Source organism: Haliotis rubra, unplaced genomic scaffold, assembly GCF_003918875.1.
Source record: "Haliotis rubra isolate DU_JTF1 unplaced genomic scaffold, ASM391887v1 Scf1527, whole genome shotgun sequence".
Lineage (NCBI taxonomy): Eukaryota > Metazoa > Mollusca > Gastropoda > Lepetellida > Haliotidae > Haliotis > Haliotis rubra.
In genome coordinates, this window is record NW_025765478.1 from 25,900 (window position 1) to 40,555 (window position 14,656).

Genomic DNA, 14,656 nt, shown 5'->3' on the forward strand with positions numbered 1-14,656 from the left:
TACCAGGAAGGTGTACCAGGAAGGTGTACCAGGAAGGTGTACCAGGAAGGTGTACCTGGAAGGTGTACCACGAAGGTGTACCAGGAAGATGTACCAGGAAGGAATGCCAGGAAGGTGTACCAGGAAGGTGTACCAGGAAGGTGTACCAGGAAGGTGTACCAGGAAGGTGTACCAGTAATGTATGCCAGGAAGGTGTACCAGGAAGGAATGCCACGAAGGTGTACCTGGAAGGTGTACCAGGAAGGTGTACCACGAAGGTGTACCTGGAAGGTGTACCAGGAAGGTGTACCAGGAAGGTGTACCAGGAAGGTGTACCAGTTATAATTACTGGATGGATGTCCTTTTAAAAAACATAAAAATCTTTCACTATTTCATCCAAATTCAGCTGTCACATGTTTCTATCTTCAGATGTTTACAAACGGTTCTCGCTCAGGGAGCTTGTGATTCTGATTTAGTGCAGTAGAACCAGCACTGGTTACAGTCCCCCGATACTTTAAGATAATATCTTATCTGTAGATTATTTCATTGTTAAACACGGGTAACGTACACACGCCGAAACCATGTCTGGGGTATCCAAAAATGAGCCTGAAGAATGTAAACAGCACTTATCGACGAATAACTTCTTTATTACAATGGGGAGCGACAAGTTTCCTCATAGATTCTAACAAGCATGTGAAGTCAACTCGTAAAACAAGTAAATGCATCCACACTACTACTGATGTTTTCCCTCTCAAAGAGATGCTTTAATTCGTTATGATTGGCTCTGCTTGAATAACCTCCTCAGTGATCATGTCGGACAGGGTCGCTACTGTAGAAATGATCATTGATTTCATTGATCAAAAACATTGAAGTGATGTAACACCATACATTTCATTATAATATTTTCATTTGTCATTATTTTTTTTCAAAGTTTTCCAATCTACGTTTCCATGCATTTTAAACAGACACATTATTCAAATCATGTTAGGGCATCATTTTTTATGTTTCACGTAGCCACCGAATTCTGAACATGGGTTGGTCGGTCGGGGAAAAAACTAAACAAAAACCTAATAAAGACAAAAATATCCGAATAATGTTCTTGATTCTCATTTAGTGTAATTCTTATTACAATTTCGAGTCGGCGGTGTTAGAATGCCGGTAAGGCAGATCATGCTTACCCTTGAAGCAACACCCGGTGTAATCATTTTGCAGAATATCAATAAAACATAATACACACGCAAGGAAGGGTAACATATATCATAAAGCCTCTCCTCTGTGGACATAGGCGACATAGGCGAACAGCTGCAGGCTCTGAAACTATAAACTATGTAGTGATTCATAAATGTCCACATTATGCAAACATGTTCTCAATGTTATGGCGTCTGGCTCCGTATCGAGTTCACTAAACGTAATGTACTGTGTCACATAGTGTACTTCGTCGTTATATTATTTCACAGAAAAAACGTGTCTGGGGTGCATCATGGTTACATAATCACATTTTAATAGTAAACCGAGTTAATCTGTCTTGCTTAAAATGGCCAATGTTCCACTACCTCTGTACATTTCATTCGTCTCTGAACAGACCTTCACTTTGTAGGAGTTCACTGAAGTATCAACATTATATAATGAGGGCCAACTGTATGAACGTCGGAACTTTGTAGAATACAATCTCGGGGAGAACGACGAAGGTTAAAATCTGTCCCTCGTCTGTATCTCTACACATATTTTAAATATGAAAAATCGTCTTGTTTCTGTGATCGACATGGGGTAAAGTAAAGGGAAAGGGAGGGACGTCAACATTGCTCTACTGCATGGAATGTTCAGACTGACAATTAGGCCCAGAATTGAATCTGTCTGCTTAGAAAAGATATATATCAACAAAAGTACATGAAAATCCAAATGGCGGCCACGACTATGCAAAATAGACCCAATCTGGATACGTTCCGTCATGTATGACTTGACGTTAGCCTGTTGGTAATATATTCTATTTATTAGACAGTCTGTGGACTGTGGATGAAACTGAAAGTTTACTTTTCACTGTAGGTGCTCCAATACTTCCGCACAGGCTTCACCACAACACTGACTTCAAGCATACATGTCCGAAAGTAAGAGAATAGATTCCACCACAACACTGACTTCAAGCATACATGTCCGAAAGTAAGAGAATAGATTCCACCACAACACTGACTTCAAGCATACATGTCCGAAAGTAAGAGAATAGATTCCACCACAACACTGACTTCAAGCATACATGTCCGAAAGTAAGAGAATAGATTCCACCACAACACTGACTTCAAGCATATATGTCCGAAAGTAAGAGAATAGATTCCACCACAACACTGACTTCAAGCATATATGTCCGAAAGTAAGAGAATAGATTCCACCACAACACTGACTTCAAGCATACATGTCCGAAAGTAAGAGAATAGATTCCACCACAACACTGACTTCAAGCATACATGTCCGAAAGTAAGAGAATAGATTCCACCACAACACTGACTTCAAGTGTATATGTCCGAAAGTAAGAGAATAGATTCCACCACAACACTGACTTCAAGCATACATGTCCGAAAGTAAGAGAATAGATTCCACCACAACACTGACTTCAAGCATACATGTCCGAAAGTAAGAGAATAGATTCCACCACAACACTGACTTCAAGCATACATGTCCGAAAGTAAGAGAATAGATTCCACCACAACACTGACTTCAAGCGTACATGTCCGAAAGTAAGAGAATAGATTCCACCACAACACTGACTTCAAGCATACATGTCCGAAAGTAAGAGAATAGATTCCACCACAACACTGACTTCAAGCATACATTTCCGAAAGTAAGAGAATAGATTCCACCACAACACTGACTTCAAGCATACATGTCCGAAAGTAAGAGAATAGATTCCACCACAACACTGACTTCAAGTGTATATGTCCGAAAGTAAGAGAATAGATTCCACCACAACACTGACTTCTTCAAGCATACATGTCCGAAAGTAAGAGAATAGATTCCACCACAACACTGACTTCAAGCATACATGTCCGAAAGTAAGAGAATAGATTCCACCACAACACTGACTTCAAGCATACATGTCCGAAAGTAAGAGAACAGATTCCACCACAACACTGACTTCAAGCATACATGTCCGAAAGTAAGAGAATAGATTCCACCACAACACTGACTTCAAGCATACATGTCCGAAAGTAAGAGAATAGATTCCACCACAACACTGACTTCAAGCATACATGTCCGAAAGTAAGAGAATAGATTCCACCACAACACTGACTTCAAGCATACATGTCCGAAAGTAAGAGAATAGATTCCACCACAACACTGACTTCAAGCATACATGTCCGAAAGTAAGAGAATAGATTCCACCACAACACTGACTTCAAGCATACATGTCCGAAAGTAAGAGAATAGATTCCACCACAACACTGACTTCAAGTGTATATGTCCGAAAGTAAGAGAATAGATTCCACCACAACACTGACTTCAAGTGCATATGTCCGAAAGTATAAGAATAGAATCCACCACAACACTGACTTCAAGCATACATGTCCGAAAGTAAGAGAATAGATTCCACCACAACACTGACTTCAAGCATACATGTCCGAAAGTAAGAGAATAGATTCCACCACAACACTGACTTCAAGCATACATGTCCGAAAGTAAGAGAATAGATTCCACCACAACACTGACTTCAAGCATACATGTCCGAAAGTAAGAGAATAGATTCCACCACAACACTGACTTCAAGCATACATGTCCGAAAGTAAGAGAATAGATTCCACCACAACACTGACTTCAAGCATACATGTCCGAAAGTAAGAGAATAGATTCCACCACAACACTGACTTCAAGCATACATGTCCGAAAGTAAGAGAATAGATTCCACCACAACACTGACTTCAAGTGTATATGTCCGAAAGTAAGAGAATAGATTCCACCACAACACTGACTTCAAGTGTATATGGCCGAAAGTAAGAGAATAGATTCCACCACAACACTGACTTCAAGCATACATGTCCGAAAGTAAGAGAATAGATTCCACCACAACACTGACTTCAAGCATACATGTCCGAAAGTAAGAGAATAGATTCCACCACAACACTGACTTCAAGCATACATGTGTCCGAAAGTAAGAGAATAGATTCCACCACAACACTGACTTCAAGCATACATGTCCGAAAGTAAGAGAATAGATTCCACCACAACACTGACTTCAAGCATACATGTCCGAAAGTAAGAGAATAGATTCCACCACAACACTGACTTCAAGCATACATGTCCGAAAGTAAGAGAATAGATTCCACCACAACACTGACTTCAAGCATACATGTCCGAAAGTAAGAGAATAGATTCCACCACAACACTGACTTCAAGCATACATGTCCGAAAGTAAGAGAATAGATTCCACCACAACACTGACTTCAAGTGTATATGTCCGAAAGTAAGAGAATAGATTCCACCACAACACTGACTTCAAGTGTATATGTCCGAAAGTATAAGAATAGATTCCACCACAACACTGACTTCAAGCATACATGTCCGAAAGTAAGAGAATAGATTCCACCACAACACTGACTTCAAGCATACATGTCCGAAAGTAAGAGAATAGATTCCACCACAACACTGACTTCAAGCATACATGTCCGAAAGTAAGAGAATAGATTCCACCACAACACTGACTTCAAGCATACATGTCCGAAAGTAAGAGAATAGATTCCACCACAACACTGACTTCAAGCATACATGTCCGAAAGTAAGAGAATAGATTCCACCACAACACTGACTTCAAGCATACATGTCCGAAAGTAAGAGAATAGATTCCACCACAACACTGACTTCAAGCATACATGTCCGAAAGTAAGAGAATAGATTCCACCACAACACTGACTTCAAGCATACATGTCCGAAAGCAAGAGAATAGATTCCACCACAACACTGACTTCAAGCATACATGTCCGAAAGCAAGAGAATAGATTCCACCACAACAATTACTTCAAGTGTATATGTCCTAGAGTATAAGAATAGATTCCACCACGACAATTACTTCAAGTGTATATGTCCGAGAGTATAAGAATAGATTCCACCACAGCAATAACTTCAATCTTACATGTCCGAGAGTATAAGAATAGATTCCACCACGGCAATTACTTCAAGTGTATATGTCCGAGAGTATAAGAATAGATTCCACCACAGCAATTACTTCAAGTGTATATGTCCGAGAGTATAAGAATAGATTCCACCACAACAATTACTTCAATCTTACAAGTTCGAAAGCAAGAGAATAGATTCCACCACAACAATTACTTCAATCTTACATGTCCGAAAGCAAGAGAATAGATTCCACCACAATAATTACTCCAAGTGTATATGTCCTAGAGTATAAGAATAGATTCCACCACAACAATTACTTCAATCTTACAAGTTCGAAAGCAAGAGAATAGATTCCACCACAACAATTACTTCAATCTTACATGTCCGAAAGCAAGAGAATAGATTCCACCACAATAATTACTCCAAGTGTATATGTCCTAGAGTATAAGAATAGATTCCACCACGACAATTACTTCAAGTGTATATGTCCGAGAGTATAAGAATAGATTCCACCACGACAATAACTTCAATCTTACATGTCCGAGAGTATAAGAATAGATTCCACCACGGCAATTACTTCAAGTGTATATGTCCGAGAGTATAAGAATAGATTCCACCACAACAATTACTTCAATCTTACAAGTTCGAAAGCAAGAGAATAGATTCCACCACAACAATTACTTCAATCTTACATGTCCGAAAGCAAGAGAATAGATTCCACCACAATAATTACTCCAAGTGTATATGTCCTAGAGTATAAGAATAGATTCCACCACGACAATTACTTCAAGTGTATATGTCCGAAAGTATAAGAATAGATTCCACCACGACAATTACTTCAAGTGTATATGTCCGAGAGTAAAAGAATAGATTCCACTACAGTAATTACTTCAATCTTACATGTCCGAGAGTAGAAGAATAGATTCCACCACGGCAATTACTTCAAGTGTATATGTCCGAGAGTATAAGAATAGATTCCACCACAGCAATTACTTCAAATGTATATGTCCGAGAGAATAAGAATAGATTCCACCACAACAATTACTTCAAGTGTATATGTCCGAAAGTATAAGAATAGATTCCACCACGACAATTACTTCAAGTGTATATGTCCTAGAGTATAAGAATAGATTTCACCACAGTAATTACTTTAAGTGTATATGTCCGAGAGTATAAGAATAGATTCCACCACAACAATTACTTCAATCTTACATGTCCGAGAGTATAAGAATAGATTCCACCACGACAATCACTTCAATCTTACATGCCCGTGTAGCCTCCACCAAACACGGCGTTAAACGTTCCAACCTGTTACACAAGTGAGTCAGCTGTGACCAGTTGTGGTATGACGAGGAAGTAAATGTGCAGCGTCTCCAACTTGGTGGGTCACTGCCATCCTAACCTCTAGAGGACGACGGTGATAATGCTGCTATGACAGATGGAATGTTCAGCAATTTCATGTTGAGATATTCTATTTGGAAACATTCTGGCTGCTTTATTATCCGGAGCGTTTTGCAGACGAGACGAACATTCCGACCTATGTCTTATGTTGAAAGACTGAAGAGGCCCATCATTAAGTTGCAAAATCAAACACTGATAAAAAGTTCGCTTTATCAAGATCTTCATCCACACACACACACACACACACGCACGTGCGCGCGCGCACGCACACACACACACACACACACACACACACACACACACACACACACACACGGTAACATGTATGATGAACATATTTTACAAACGTGAGTAGATTTTCGATTCTATTTTGTACAGCAATGTCTTTTGTCTGAAGAAGCACAGGCTAAGAATACAGAATTATGTAATCACCGAATGTTCATCATGTTCACTGGATATTTGATGAAGCTTTGTAATTTTCACCTGGAGAGCAAAATTCTCACAGCTGGAATCACTTACAGCAATAATCACTTACATCAACACCTGAAATAACATCTTTGTTTTCTCCGTGCTTAGCAAGAGATACGCAGAAATGGGTCAATGACCTCGTTACTGATCGTATTTGCCTCGTTACTTGTAAACTACCAGGAATACAATACAATAACAGAACCCAATAGGATAATAACAGTTGGTTTGTATATATAAGTTCCAACATTTGAACAGGTGGCATCTTAGAAATACCTGCATTAGCGTTTGAAGTCTTCCGAAAAATCAATGGCTGCTTGATTTGGATATGTGTACAATACATGATGCCCAAAATAAGGATGGGTTTTTATAATATTCAACGTCCAATTCATCCAGCTTGGTGGCCTGGTAAATGACCCTTCTACCTGGTCTCTGGTTGATGGTTGACGATTACACGAGAAGCTTGCTTTACATCACGTTAATGGCCCTGATGGACGTCCCACGGTTACATTACACGCTCATGTTGTCTTTATGTCCTGAACACAGAGACATGACAAAGCATTGTTGCTAATTGGTTTATAATATTTTGCTACATGATGAACCCAGAATTCTTCGCCATGTTATGCTAAGTTCATGGCCCTCATTATATGATAGGCCTCTGCCCTCCGTGATATTTCGCTATGCAAATCAACAAACCATAGTTCACCTGGGACTTTAACGTATAGCACATTATATATTAGAAAACATGGTATATCATTAAATATATATGCCACAGAGGGTCCTTTCTTTATCCAATGACAACTAGAGCCAACACTGATGTAGTTCTGTGATCTATTTAATAGCATACCATAGCGTATGCATGTCTACTATGTACACGTGGTAGCCAAAGGCAAACTGACCAGTCCCTGTTCACACATTTTCATTAAACTGATTAGGTTATTTGGGCTTGCACATTCCGATCCTCGCCTTCTTGCCTGAAAGGTGTGTGCGTCCTGTAGAAACGAAATTATGCACGTAATACTGAACTATAACTTATTGTCAGATATGTCAGTAACTACAATGAAACGTCATACAGATAATACACAGACATAGATTATGATTCAAGAATTAAAAGTGAAAACATTTCATTCATAACTTCCTCGCCTAGAAACTAAATAAATATATGCTAACGATATGCAAAACCGAAACTAGATTGCATGCTTTACTCACAATACGGTTTAAGGGCGTTGTACAAGTCATTTGTTTTGTTTACGTGGCTGGTCAGTATACACAGACTTGAAACCGGCGAGGTACTGTTGGCGGTATTGAGGACATGACATGTTACGACGTAAATTGTAATAAAAACGCAAAGTGTAATACTTGCAGCAAATTGTAATAAACTTGACGTAAATTGTAATAAAAACGTAAATTGTAATAAAAATTGACGTAAATTGTAATACGCAAATTGTAATAAAAATTGACGTAAATTGTAATAATTTTCGTTGCGGTAAAATGTAATAAATGTTTACGTAAATTGTAATAACAGTTTTAATCACTCGTAAATACGCGGGTGTTTGTTTTTCGTTGCATTTCATACATCAAATAAGCTTATTAGGGCGATAACTCAAGAAAGAATTGATGGATTTTGTTCAAATTTGGTACCAAGGTATATTGGCGAGATTCACCGACACAAGTGAAATGGAGTGACTTTGAGATAATTTTCAAGGTCACAGCAAAAATCTGAGGGGTTTGCCAATGTAAAGATTGTTAGCGCGATAACCCAAGAAAGACTTGACAAATCTTAGCTAAATGACGAAAATGATATTCGTCCTGATATATAATCGATATAAACTGTCCTCTGTATCATGTCTTTTCGCAAATATATTTTGAGGTTTTGATATGTATAAATATAAAGTGGGGGTGGGTTTCTAACGGGTATATCTAACACACTTGCATGCATGTAGAGTCGGAGAGGGGGGTGGGTGTTCTAACGGGTATAACTACGAGGGACGTTCAAATAGTAGTCAGCCTCACCTAGAATATGATACAAATGCAGCTGTTTTTATGTTTTATTTTTCTACATATTATCTGTCAGCCTCAAGCAAATTGGTTTTGCTATGTTGCAGCCTCACGATCCCCATTTTGTGAGACTTTGTATCTTGGCTTGGTACTCCCACAAAAGGTAAAATCTGCAATAAAATGCATCACAAACTATAGGAAACAAAATATGCTATGTTTGAGATTGGTAGAAGTCGGCTAGAATCAAACTTAGATATTAAACTGCACAAAAAAGCAATTTCAAAACTACAATCGCTTGTTCAAATGACTCCCATTCTGTTTACTAAAAAGAACTCGAGAAAGAAATGATGGATTTTGTTCAAATTTGGTACCAAGGTTTATTGACTGGAGATTGAGATTTACCGACACCACTTGAATTTAGTGACCTTGAGGTCATTTTAAAGGTCACAGCGAAGGTGTAACAGTTTTGCACATGCCAAGCTTGGTAGCCGCGAACTCAGGAAAGTATTAATAGATTTTGATCCAATTTTATATCAAGGTGTATTGGCGGGATTCCCCCAACACCATTTGATTTGGAAACTTGTGCTCATTTTAAGTTCACAGTGAAAAGTGTTTTGCTCATGTCTAACTTTTAGTGCGAAAATACAAGACAGAATTAATATGTTTTGCTTAAAGGTAGTACCAAGATGCGTTGGGAGCATCGTCTAACGCCAGTCGAATTCAGTGACCTTCGGATTATTTTCAAGGTCACAGCGAGTTTTCTTGCGATATCTCCAAACCTAATGGATGGAATTTGTTCGCATTTTGTATCAAGGCATCAGATGACAGTTTTGGTAACGTTTACATAATTTTCAGGGTCAGACAGAGGATAATTGCGACATTCAGATATCGACATGTGGCGGGGGTAATAGCTATGTTTGTGACAAACGCTTTGTCATTACTAATTTTCAAATTTTGTTAGCATATGGTTTCTATAATTTCATGTTAATTCTACCAGCTGTGAAATTATTCGTGACACGTCTTAAAAAAGCCAGAGATTATTTGTGTATGTTTCGAAAATTAAAGTTAATTGTTTTTCATTATGGAGTTATTTTCGATGTTGACGCAAGGACATATTTTACGAGCAATAGCTTTCAATAATTTAATGTTATTTCTATTACATTTTGAAGTTCTTCATAGCATATCCCAAAATAACAGGATATTGTTTGTTTACGCTTTGAAATTGACGTTTCTTCTTCTTCATTTTCGAATTATTTTCAATGTTGACGCAAGGATATATTTGAAGTCAATTTTATGTTTTGATCATATGTGATTTATTCTGATTTATGTTTCGATCATACATTCATATATTGCGTTGTCATAGTTTAACCTGGTTCGTATTATTTTCTTCATCATATTACTACATATTATTGTATTTTTATGAGAGGGAATTTTAAGTTACATTTGCTAAGGATATCATAAATCGCTGGCGCCTGGTTATTCCTTGCCACATGGCAGTCAGTCTGTCTACTCATTTGTTGTATTTGATTGATGCATTTAAAATAAAATGTAGAAATGATATTGAATTGCATCATTTGCTTCAAGGAATCGATCAGATGTGCTCGTTATCAAAGTAAAGTCAAAACTTCTTTCTGTAAGGTATACAGTGGAAGTTGACACCTTAATTGTTATGGGTAGACCAAAGAAATCATTTATTTAGTTTCACGGCTCAAAATACAACAAAAAATTCAACGGGTGGCATTAACCTCAAAGAATGATAATAACAATGCTTATAACATACGAGGGTAAACATATCGTGAATAATTTGTTTTCATGCGATATGCACCGGGTAAAATATCACTTTGTCATGGTGACATGACATCATGAACAATGTTATGACGTCACGTTGCTTCTAAGAAGCCGCCTTCTAAATACAACGATGACGGGGAGCCTGTCTCTGTTAGGAAGTAGATTATCGCGTAATTTCCGCAATTAAAGACTTCGGTAATAAATAGAAAATTATATTCGTGACCATAATATGCTAGGTTAACGACCTAAATACCGGCATATCCCTTCTCTGGTTCCTAAAATACCAAGATTTAGGCAGTTGTGTTGTAAACTGATATTTATCTTCTATAAAGTCGGCTATATTAAACCATGAGAAATGTCGTCAAATAATGTCTGATGACAATTACCAACGTCCCAATAGTGTCCATATATTTTAGAAATCTATAACAATAAAGCACAACCTCACTACTTTTTTTGATAAATGACAAAGGATTAATCAACCATATTAAAAGGTTTTCAGGCTTGAAGGACGAAGCTCATTAAAATCTAACATCGGCCAACATTATTGTGATATTTTGTAAATTTCCAGGTAAATCATTGATATATACAAGGAACACAAATTAACCAAGGGCAGATCCTTGAGGAACCCCTGCAGTAACGTTTAGTTTTTCATAATGTTCCATTAACAGAGACACACTGTCGTCTATCAGGGCCCGGTTGTTCAAAACTCGGTTATCTTTTAACCAGCCGTTAAGTACATTTAACCGACTGTTACCTAATAACAGAGGGTTATCTTGTTGTTCAAAACTCTGTTAACGTTTAACAGGCTGTTAACGTGACGTTAAGTTAACACACCTAAGGACCGCCGCTAACTTTTTAACAGTGTGGTTAACACGCAAATGGCGTTCATGGCTAACACTGCTTTCATGATGCCAGTTCAGCAAAGAAAGGATAGGGTGTATCGTGGACTGGACTTCGATATTGGAAATTATTCTGACGAAGAGTTACATACGAAACTGTATCTATGCACATCATAGGAACTAAAATACATGTTGTACAAGTACATGATGCCTACGTTTCATCTTTTAACACTTGTGGAAAGGTATATATATGCTTTACTACACTAAATGTGTGAATTTCTTCTGTAAATATTATTCAACAAACACTTTCAAAGAACATAACACGTACACCCTATACCCACGTATGATATGATATTGAACAAGGCTACATGTAGATAATTAAATTAGTTTCATGAAAAAAGATCCGAACGATTACATTATGATACTGAAAGTGTAATCGGCAGGATATGGTGATTGTGTATACTCTTATTCTACCGACCGTCACCTCAGAGAAATTGCCAAATACACTCCCATTTTAAGAAAGAGAAGAAGCCAGAAATGCCGATTATTACCGTTGTCGTTCTGCGTGATTTTGCGTCAGTCATGGCGTCACGCAGCACAGAAACTGTTTCGTGTAAACACATCACATTCCTGTATTGTATCTATATTTAATTTCCTATTTCTTGCTACTATGCTCTTTCCATGCAAATGGGTGTCTGAAAATTTGAGAAAATGCTACACAGTATAAAGTCTAAAATTTTCTTTGTTTACATTTCAAACAGGTGTTGTCTTTCGAGCACAGCACTTGTTTCCACCCCCAATAACTTTCGTTTCACTTTATCTAGACACTTGGTATTGGTGCCAAAAAGACCAGTTGTAATTGGATGCTAAAATGTATGAGGAATTCAGTAGGGCTGGGACGAGTAGGAAACAATGGAATCGAGTACCCGCATGTACGGACCCGAATCGGAATCGAGTGACCGGAAATGTAAGAAATACAATCGGGTCAACTTTCTGAATATTCAATCACGATTTGACAGAGATTATTGTAGAAAACTTGAACAGTTGGTACTAAGACATTAAAACTGAGCTTAAGCTATTTAATTTACGTCTGTGTAACCAATATAGAGAGTAACACCTTTACTTACATTCCTCGTTATAACAACGAACGTTTTGTTCCTGCTGCTACTGTAACTTAACTACTCACTGCTCATGCACAGATAAATTACAGTCATTAAAACTATGCTCCATTGATCGGACAATACCAATGATGTAAAAAACCCGTGAATTTCCGGGTTAGAATATGGATCTTCAGTAACCCATGCTTGTCGTAAGAGGCGACTAACGGGATCGGGTGGTCAGACTCGCTGACTTGGTTGACATATGTCATCGGTTCCCAATTGCGCACATCGATGCTCATGTTGTTGATCACCGGATTGTCTGGTCCAGACTCGATTATTTACAGACCTCCACCATATAGCTGGAATATTGCTGAGTGCGGCGTAAAACTAAACTCACTCACTCACTCACTCAATGATGTAAATGTGTGTTACGTCAAAAATGAAAAAGACAAGCTATTGTCTGCCCTTGTCATTACAGAGCTCTCTCCCTTTCCGGATGCTCGATTCCTAGAAATAGGACTCGATTCCAGCTGTACCTGACCCGGATTCGAGTACCCGAGTACCCGTCCCAACCTTAGAATGCAGTGATTCATTTGTCGTCGCTGAATATGAAATACAAGTGATGTAATTGGCGTTTCAATACCGGCCTTCGCGAAACGTGATTTTGTAAACACTATCCAATAGGGCGCAAAGTGCACTTGGGCGTTCGTGTGAGTGTATTTATGAAAACACCTGAACACGGTTCCAGGTTTATCGGCAACGTTTCAGAATTATTAGTGATTTTATTAAAAACTGATATCATTGTTAATTAATATGCTATTTTTGAAAGTCTATACTCCAAGTAATTATCCGATTTTGTTTTGATATGTCCGTCTGGCATCCCTTCCCATAGATGGATTTTAATTATATTTTTACTAATCATTTCAGCAATAGGCCTAATTTCTTTTTCATTCTTCGAATGTTTTAACTGAAGCAAATCATCTTTTTAAAAATGCTGTATTAATTGATGAATACTTAGTTAGCATAAACATTGCTCTCGCAACTGATGTGTAGGAAAATAAACATAACATCATTATGTATCTATTTCTGTTGTGAGTGATATGCAGGCCTACTTCGTAGTCACTTTGATTAAATGTTATATTTGAATATCGAAACCTTTTTGTCACAGCGAACACAACACTATCTCTTGTCATATTACACGATAATATTTGGAATTTTTTTAACTTATTTTATAACAATATCTGAATGCTTATGTTATACACTGATAGGTTCATATAAGGAATACTATGGCACAATAGTATTTCTCTGCCGAATCGTAGCAGCGTTCTATAATACACAAATATAATACATGTTTTCCGTCCTTGAAGACATTGAAAAGAACTATCTATGCATTAAATGGAGGTTCACCTGATTAATGAGTATCGAGGAAATTATGTTTATCTACTACAGCGTTCTATAATACACTTATGAAATATAATACTGTAAACGTATTATATTTCGCGCAGGTTTTATTTATTATTATTTATTTATGTTTTGCGACCGTGAAGTCATTAACAAGAATTATGCATTTTCTGCAGTCACTTGTGAATTGAACTAAATGAAGGTTCATCTAATTAATGAGTATCGAGGAAATTATGTTCATCTATAAATTAGACGCAGCTTCATGTTTTTCAAGACATCTTTCCGGAATATGCGTCTGTGAAGGCGTTCAGATAATGACGATATTGCACAGTATTATTCATGAGATTCTTGTCAAAAGTAAGGTCGGATAATAGATCGATTTTATTCAGCAGTGTTGGCCCTGGGGCCTATAGTACGATTACAGTTTGATTACTTGCACGTGGTGCGAGTAACATATTGAGTTTCTATTGGTATTGAATGCATATTTCAGATAAAAGCTATGGTATTTATTACACAACATCTATATTGTTTGATGTTAAAAGATTTGGCAATGTGTTCATACATTACAATTTTGACAGACTTGGC